An 8,494-nucleotide genomic window follows, 5' to 3' on the forward strand; every position below is an offset into this window, starting at 1 on the left:
AGCACAAGGGCACCATCTATACATTATTACACCGCCAAAAATATAATTAAAACTGGTAAATGTAAACTAGAGACGGAACCGCTCCTCTCGGGGGAGAAGGCTCAAACAACGACGCCTAACCACTCAGAAGTTGAGCCGATCATGGTCAGTTTAATTCTGGTTCGGGTTGGTTTTTGAACCGTAATTGATAACCTTGAAGCTAAAACCAAAACTAGTTGTCTTGAAAAAGAAAATTTTTCGTCACTTGGACCACTTGAATTATGGGAAATCCAATGTGTGCGCCTTACATTCACACAAAAATGCATACATTGGATGCTATATATGCATTGTTTGCCCATTCCTAGCAGCTTAAGCTTTTGGAATGCAGCGATGGTCTCGTCAATATGGTACAGTAGACATTTTTCCGTCAAAGGAGGTCCTCAGTTCAAAATCTGCAATCCCCAATCCCCAATTTTTTGGGTTTGCAAGGTGTTATGGGACGAGGAAAATGTCTAGCATTCGAAACCCTCAATGCTAAAACAGTAAAGCTTTGAATACTTTGTTTTGAGTTTCAGGATTTGAACTTTGAGTTATAAAGTTTTTGTTGCTCCTAATCCGAGGATATCATTGGTTACTAGGAGTGACATTGGGCTCAAAAGATGATTACTGCACATAACATTGCATAGAAAACCTACAAAACATCTTTAATCAAAGCAACAATCAATTGTTAAGAAAAATGACCATTATGATCTTGCGGCACACCTGAGGACTATTTAAATTCGCTAATGCATCTGTAACAGCTTGGACGGTGCCCTGCACATCTGCTTTTACTATTATTGGCAACTCCACCCGCTTGGGCTCCTCCTTTTTTGGCTCATCTCCAGACACTTATGCGTTTTTTACTTCTAACATTTCTTCCCCATTCCTCACATCCATCTCAACTTTAATCTTCCTAAGTCTATATCTCTCAAATTTCTTTTTCCTCCCTGCACTAAGCATTCTAGCTCGCTCCTCGGATTCCACAACAATGATATCATCTCCCGCCCTTGGAAGTCCTTTCAACCCTTCAATCTCAACTGGCATTGTAGGTCTTGCCTTCTCCGCCAACTTCCCCGCCGTGTCCCTAATAGCCCTTATTCTGCCCCATTCTGATCCCACAACTACATACTGCCCGGATTCTAAAGTCCCTGCTTTCACTATTGCTGTAACTGCTGGACCCTTTCCTTTATCAAGCCTCGCCACCACCACATAAGCTTGAGCAGGCCCATCAACTCGAGATTTGAGATCCATAATCTCAGCTTGGAGAAGCAAAGCCTCCTCCAAGTTATCTAATCCAGTCTTCTTTAACACTGAAACCTGCACAACCTGAACATCTCCACCCATCTCCTCCAGCAGCAAACCCTCAGAAGCAAGCTGGAGTTTTATTCTTTCCGGGTTAGCAGCCGGTTTATCACATTTATTAATTGCAACCACAATCGGTACATTAGCTGCCTTTGCATGAGCCATGGCTTCAAGAGTTTGAGGCATCACCCCATCATCAGCAGCTACAACTAGCACAACTATATCCGTGACAGCAGCCCCTCTTGTCCGCATCGCACTAAATGCTGCATGACCAGGGGTGTCAAGAAATGTAATTGATGCTCCTGATGTCATGCCAACAACGAAAGCACCTAGATGTTGAGTAATTCCTCCAGCTTCCTTGGCAGCCACAGATGTTTGACGTAGAGCATCTAGAAGCGAGGTTTTCCCATGGTCAACGTGACCCATGACAGTTACAACTGGTGGCCGAGGTACAATTTCTGTACCCTCATTGGAGTGCAGCCTCCTAACATTGATCCCAACTTATTACAAATTAATCCACAACTCATTCAAGTTTTTAAAGTGGCCAATATGCAGAATATCATAATGAATATACATGTCATTCAAGGAAAACAATGCTAAAGAGCAGCAAGTAGAAAGTTCTGAGTTACTATATGAAATATAGTGCCCAACTATGGGTATTGTCAAATAACCTGATTGGTGTTCCGAACTGTAAGAGCGGATTGCATCCTTCCCAATAATGATTTTTAGTAAAACATATAACAAACCATCCCTTCAAATAACATGCCCTCCCTCCCCAAACTTCCAAGAAGTGAAAATGGCTTTGGAAGCACATTTTCTCATTTAAGCATATTTCAGACTTGGAGATTTTCCAAAACACACATTTTATATGTTAACTTCGATTCTAAGTATGTATACATTTTCTTATGGTGAGAATCGAAAACTAAAATTTGTTAACAATAAAATTGGATACTAATCAAGAATAATATTTCATTTCAGTGGCAATAAGGGAAGTACCATTGCAATCAGCTCCGAAACGTCAATGCTGAGAGGATCAAACTCTGTGTCAACCTTTTCCCCAACATTTGTAAGAATACTTTGCAGAGTCAGTATTGACTCACCAGTACGATTTGCAAGTTCAACAACTGTCATGCCTTCAAAAATCTCAATCATCTTATCTGGCATAGATTTGGTAGTTCTCTGTGGTTTAGGAGGCACATATGGAGCTTCAACAGGAGGGTGTGCCTTATGGTCCCTCTTTTTGAACTTCCCTTTCTTGGGAGTTTTTCAACCAAATGAATCTTCGTTTCCTTTTCTAGCAAACGGTTCTGGGCTTGCATGATAGCATCCAACCGCAAAATTTTCCACCACAAAGGTTGAAATTAGAAAATGTACATCAAGGGCTCAAACTGAAATGTGAAAAAAGAACTCGAACTAACACTTCAACATTGGATATGCCCAACCCTTAGGACTCAATGAACAAGCAACCAAAAAAAAACAGAAAGATCAACTTACCGTATCAGGGAATCTTTTGTCAAGCCTTCACAACAATCAAGCTTCGTTGACATAAATCTAAATGAGGGATCTGCAATTAAGAAATGAGCAATGATGAAATATAATGTAAGTATCTAAACGAGATAAAAAATAAATACTTCTTTCTGGTAGTTTCTTTGATTCAATTCAAAACATGCAACTACGATCTGGTAAAATTATGTAGTTAAAAATAATAGAAACAACAAGCAATCAAAAGCGGCAGAAATTACAAACTGAGTTGTATTCGGTATCAGAAATTTATTGAGGTATACTGAATTCCAAGGGTAAATACGAAAACAAACTGGATAAAGATTAAGGCTCTTTTGAGATATGACGTCCAAATTATCACACAAAAAGTTTTTCCTTGTGAAGTATCAGATTACCTGGTACGCATCTGCCAGCAGCAGACACTGATTTTATTACATCCTCAACAGTAGACACAGATGTAAATCCCACTGCATGTCTTCGTAGTCTTGCAGTTAAATCCGTAGTTAGACTGGCACATAACCCCTGCGACAAGAAATTCAGAAAAAACGTTTTAAATGCCAATGGTATAGATGATACATATATACAATACAAAAATATAATACCAAGTTTTATAATGCTTAACCAAGAATGAGTGAAAAGATTATAAGACAACCGAAGGCAGGGGTGAACCAAAATATAAAGGGCGCAGGGGCAGTTAGAAGATCACCTTATAGGAACTACAAATCATATTAGACGAATAAAACTGATTTGGCCAAAAGATAATGGGCTAGTTCTTTTAAAATAACTGAAAGCACTTTTGATGAAAATATTTTGAAACCAATACTCAGTAAAAATCCAAGTGAATCCTGAAAAACACATATCTGGTGGTGCTTATTCCAAAAAGCACGTAAAAGTGCTTTTGGAACCGAAAATTAATTTCACCAAAAGCACTTTCAGTCATTTTAAAAACATTTCCAAATGAGCCTATAATAAAGGTACTTGTACACTTCTGTGTCTGTTCCAGGATAAATGAACACTTACCCTTTTGCCAAGCTCTCTCCACGCCATTCATAAGTGTTTCGGTCAAAAACAAAAAAAAGTATTCCGAAGCTTCAAACTCTGCACGGTTGGACAAGGACAACCACAGGAAACAGTGATTAGCTAGAGTGATGCTCTGTTTGGTTGCTTAGAAAGTAGAAGAAAATAACCAAATTTTAATGTAATTAAGAACTACCAAGTACACAAATATGCATTAATTGGCTAAAAAATAGAAACCCAGATTGCCCATCCACCAATTCACCTCAAAATTCACAACAAAATATCAAGAGTTAAAAAAAAATTCCATAAAATTTCAATTTTTTTTTTTTCTGAAGAACAACCGACGAACAAAAAAAAAGAAATGGGTTTTTTCGAAATCTAAATCAAACCCAACAAATAAACACGAACGGCAGAGGAAAAATCATTGAATTCCTTCCACATCGAGGGGTGGAAGATGAATATCTATGAGTGCACAGAATGAATAGAGTCGAATAAGAAGCAAAACAATGTTAGTGTTTGGAAAGCTTGTGCTTACGGTTCTTCCGGACAACCTGCAGGTGCAGTTTCTCGGCGTCGAGCTGTTGAAGGCGGTGAACCTTCTTCGTTCACGCCGGTTGCTCCTTTCAGCTAGAGATCAGAGGCACTGAGGACTAGAGAGAGAGAGAGAGAGAGAGAGAGAGAGAGGATTTGTGAATAGCCTGGAGGTTCCATTTTTTCAGCCCGAAATGTTTTGGATAAAGCCTCTATGAGTTGGATTGGGCTAAATTTCAGTGGAGAATTGGGACCCGATCTAATCAGGGCTGATGTTGGGCTTGGAGGGTTGCTAGTCGCTGTACCGTTTTCTTGGTACGTCGTGCCTTTCTTAAAAACGCATGCGGTGAGTGAACTCCACTTCTGTTTAGTCTTTTAGCTTTTGAAGGGTGCAGTTTATTTTGGTTCAATTTTAGTCTCAAGTTGCATAGTGAACGAATGTAACATCATAGTTCAAATTGATTCCGTTTAGGTCTCAAACTAGAAGCAAAATTGAACCAAATGGGAGAGATTGAGCTTCAAGAAATAGTGAATGGTCTTATTAATACACAAATGTATAACTCCTCAGGAATTTCAATTGAGCTTATATTCATCACTCTAGGAATTGGGTTCAAGCTTTTTCCCAGCCCCTTCTTATTAATGGATTCTTGACGTATACGAATGAGTGCAGCTCGTTTGATAAATTCCTACCTCTCTCTCTCTCTAAGATGTTTTGATTTTTCAAAACTCCATGGACATGCAGAAGAGAAATGCTATCCTCACTCGAACCAAGACATAACTATTACTTGTTCAAATAAGGGAACAACAAATCTTTTTATGATAAAGAGATTCATTTTACAATTTTGTTATTACGTTCCTACAAATGATTTAGTGTTGTTATTTCCCCTTGTTTAGAGTAAGCCCAGCGTTGCTGGTTGCTCGGGGGACGGGGGAGAGAAAAGGGGCCCGAGGCCCGGTGGACTGGCTCTAGCGTTGGAGAGCCCGAGTGGAGGTGAAGGCCCGAGCTCTGGGCCCGTGAAGAATTGCCAGCCCGAGAGCCTGAGGCCCTGCGACGCCAACGCTGACATCAGCCTAGTGTCAGGCCTTTTTTAATTTTTTTTTTCTATCAGGCGCGTGCACCCCACTCGGGCGTGGGGGCGCATCGCCGACAAGAAATTAGAAAAAACAAATTGCTTTTCAGTGACTGTTAGGAAGCCACGTGGCTTCCCACGGTCCGTTCGATCTCAACGGTCAAAAAAAAAAGTCTTATTTAATATCCACCGTTCGATCTGAGATCAACGGTGGATATTAATATGCTTTATAAATAGAAAAATAAAAGAAAAAATAGTTTTAAAATTAAGAAAAGTTACCGTTGTGACACGTGGCACAATTTGGAGTGTTGGAATTCAAATTTTTTTATATCCAACGGCAGAGATTAATTAGTTGAATAAAAATTTTAAAAAAAATGTAAAAAATTCAAAAAAAAATATGAAATTTTTTTTAAAAAAATTGTTTTTACTTTTCTATAAATACCTTCTCATTATCATCTACCTTACACAACAATTTCATATTTTCTCAACTACTTCAATCACATTCCTTTCTTTGTCTCAAAGTTTCAATCCATTTTTTTTCAACAAAATGACCACTGGTGCAGGTACGAATTGGTCGCTTCTTGAAGATGTTGCGTTGTGTACTAGCTGGGTTGAAGTTACTCATAGTTCGCTTATGGGTAATGAGATGCAATTGCAAGAAATGTGGAGCCTTATTCATACCAATTATTTGAGAAAATTGGTGGGAAAAGAACCAAAGAATCGATGTCCAGTCGTTGGAAATTACTTAGCCAATCGTTTAGTACGTGGAGAGACGCCTTGGCACAAGCTAGTAGTAATATTCGAAGTGGGGAAAATTACTCAGATCAGGTAACAATATATTATTTATTTGATATCCAAATTTACATTATAATTATTTGTTTGTATTATTTATTTGTTACATACTTACATTTTAATTATTTGTTTGTATTATTTATTTGTTACGTACTTACATTATAATTATTTGTTTGTATTATTTATTTGTTACCTACATAATTTATTATTTATTGTTTGTATTATTTATTTGTTACTTATTTTCATTATAATTATTTCTTCTCCTGCATTGTATAGGAACTTCAAGCACAAACTTGGTACACTACCAAAACCAAAAGCAAAAATAAATCATTCAACCGGTGGGAATGTTGGAATTGTGATATCCCACATCGCCCAGGGGATTGATTCTTATATGTATATTCTCATCCCTACCTAGCACGAGGCCTTTTGGGAGCTCACTGGCTTCGGGTTTCGTAGGAACTCCGAAGTTAAGCGAGAAGGGGACTAGAGCAATCCCATGATGGGTGACTCACTGGGAAGTTGCTCGTGAGTTCCCAAAAACAAAACCGTGAGGGCGTGGTCGGGGCCCAAAGCGAACAATATCGTGCTACGGTGGTGGAGCGGGCCCGGGAAGTAGTGATCCGCCCCGGACCGGGATGTGACAATTTGGTATCAGAGCCTAACCCTGGTCGCGTGTGTGCCGATGAGGACATTGGGCCCCTAAGGTGGGTGGATTGTGATATCCCACATCACCCAGGGGATTGATCCTTATATGTATATTCTCATCCCTACCTAGCAGGAGGCCTTTTGGGAACTCACTGGCTTCGGGTTCCGTAGGAACTCCGAAGTTAAGCAAGAAGGGGACTAGAGCAATCCCATGATGGGTGACCCATTGGGAAGTTGCTTGTGAGTTCCCAAAAACAAAACCGTGAGGGCGTGGTCGGGGCCCAAAGCGGACAATATCGTGCTACAGTGGTGGAGCGGGTCAGGGAAGTAGTCCTGCCCGGGCCGGGATGTGACAGGAATATTGTCAAAGATTGTCCTAAATTTAGAGTTGAGCCAGTCGGTCCAAAAGTGCACATGAACAGCACCCCTCTACACTCTACACCCGATCATGTCTCGCATGTTCATGAAGATGATGCAGAAGAAGTGCCCGAAACGCCCCTTCCTGAACAAGCGTCGGGTTCGACTCGTTATCCAATTAGGCTTTAAGGTAAGAATGCTTCAAAGAGAAAATGGAGTGCTTCCAAGAATGATTATGCAAAGTTCATGGAAGAACTTACTCGCTAAGGTGAATTGACTTTGGCGAGGGAACTGGCGAAATATGAGGCTGTAAGGCTAGAGAGGACGCAAAAGCTGCAGCAATTGAGAGAGAATTTCAGGCTAATGAGAGAGAAAGAGAGCTACTTAGGCAAGAAAGAGAACATGTTAAAGAAGAAAGACGGGCTCAACGAGATCGTGAGATTATGAACACGCCTTTAGAAAGGAAGTCTCCAAATTCTAAATTTTTTTGGAAGTCAGAGAAAGCGGACGTGGTGCGAATGAGACGTGCAAGAGAAGTGAGAGCAAGCCAAGATGGTCTTAGCACCACAAGAGAAGATCATCCTAGCACCACAAATTGGTTAAGTGATGATGAATAGAGTAGTTTTTGTAATTGGAGCCCATAATTTTCCAATCACTTTGGGTTGTAATTTATTATTTATTGTTTGTATTATTTATGTTGTTTCCAATTTATTGAATATTTATGCAAATTAATTTGGTAAGTTATTTATACTAAGAGAATATTTATTGAAATGACAAAAACACACCAAATAAAATTACATAAGCATACCGGATATTAAAAAACTCACTAAAAAAATTTCATAAACATACCAAATAATAAAACACACCAAATAAAATTACATAAACATACCAAATAATAAAACACACCAAATTTAATAACATGAACATACCAAATTCAAAAAAACAAACTAAATGAACTTAATTATCTTTAGCTTGTTTCAATGCCCACTTGTGTTATATCAAGTCAATTTGTCGGGCATTGTGCAGGTCTGGCATTTGAAATGCAGTATATCGTTGAATTAGCCTTTCATTCTAACGTCCATCCCTTTGTAATGGCTCATGTTGCACAAGCTCATCGGTGGCGTCATGAGCACAACATATACGTGTTCTTGAATTGTTCATCGTGTCTGGCTCATATTCATCAATGGCTTCATAATCGTACTCATCTTCCACAATCATGTTGTGAAGAATGATGCACGTCATCATGATGGATCGAAGCGACT

At 39.3% G+C, this 8,494-nt stretch overlaps 1 pseudogene; it reads right to left on the minus strand.

The window, feature by feature from the left end:
• Positions 1 to 625: 625 nt before the first annotated feature.
• LOC103928881 lies at positions 626 to 4,504 on the minus strand (annotated as a pseudogene).
• Positions 4,505 to 8,494: the final 3,990 nt, after the last annotated feature.

The sequence above is a fragment of a genome, unplaced genomic scaffold (assembly GCF_019419815.1).
Source record: "Pyrus x bretschneideri cultivar Hongxiangsu unplaced genomic scaffold, Pyrus_bretschneideri_v1 Contig42, whole genome shotgun sequence".
NCBI classification, from domain to species: Eukaryota; Viridiplantae; Streptophyta; class Magnoliopsida; order Rosales; family Rosaceae; genus Pyrus; species Pyrus x bretschneideri.